The sequence below is a fragment of the Cyprinodon variegatus genome, unplaced genomic scaffold (genome assembly GCF_000732505.1).
Source record: "Cyprinodon variegatus isolate N-32 unplaced genomic scaffold, C_variegatus-1.0 Scaffold481, whole genome shotgun sequence".
In the NCBI taxonomy this organism is placed as follows: Eukaryota; Metazoa; Chordata; class Actinopteri; order Cyprinodontiformes; family Cyprinodontidae; genus Cyprinodon; species Cyprinodon variegatus.
The window spans coordinates 219,296-220,399 of NW_015150934.1; positions in this window are offsets into that span (position 1 = coordinate 219,296).

The following is a 1,104-nucleotide window of genomic DNA, read 5'->3' on the forward strand; positions in this document are numbered from 1 at the left end:
CTTTGACAAACATGGATGCCTCCAGTAAAGCACATTCACATGAAAATTACTCTGAATTAAAAACACTGATCATTTATTGAACAGGATGGAATCATTTCAGATCTAAAGAACTTTTAGACGTTTTAATTCTGGATATTAGCGACTTTTCCTTCAAAGAAAGGACATGGCTATCCTAGCAGTGTCATGGTTCTGGTTCTATTGTGCTTTACTTTGCTCCATGTTTCCTAGTTTTATTGGTTTAATTCCTATTTTGTTGTAGTTTCTAGATTTATGTTAGTTCTCATGTTTTTCTGTTTTCCTCTTGTGTGTGTTCCTTTCCCCTTGGTTCCCTCATTGTCTCCTCTCACCTGCTCCTCATCTGCTCGTTAGCCCTGCCTTTGTCTCAGTCAGCTATATATACTCTCCCTCTGCAGTCACTCCTTGATGGTTCCTTGTTGTTGCTGGTTCCTCGTCGCTGTTGTCTTCTCACCTCGTCTCTCCCTGGCTCCTTGTGCTTGTTTTCCTCTGATGTCTCCATTGTTCTGGTCTGTGTAACATTTAAGCTGGATTTTTGGATTTTGCTCCCTATTGTTTGTGTTACCATTAAAACTACAAGAATTCACCTCAGTCTCTGCATTTGGGTCCTTTAAACCACAACCAGGACGTGACAGAAGGAACCAACCAAAACATGGACCCCACAGAGGCAAACCCAATAAGAAACTTCCTTTCTCTCTTAATATCCACATTGGACAGCCTACCTGTCATCAGCCCACCTTGGAAGCGGGTGATGCACCTAAGTTAGTAAAGGAGAAACTGGAGAAGTTTCCTGACTTTCATGACTTTTTCCTAAAGACTGGTTACATTGCTTTAGCAGAGTGGAATATACAGGATGCCTTTTCTCAGATTTTTAATAGACCTCCACCGCCCAAACCATCACTCCATGACATTCCCACGCAGTCTATAACCTCTGATCCTGTACCACACCATCTCCAGCTGTTGGACCTTCCCTCCCATCTGCTTCTTCCAGGCATAGGAGCCGCCGCCGGGGAAAAAAGGCCACTCCCTCTCCGGCGGGTCAGCCTGACGCCTCCTCTCCCTCTCCGGCGGGTCAGCCTGACGCCTCCT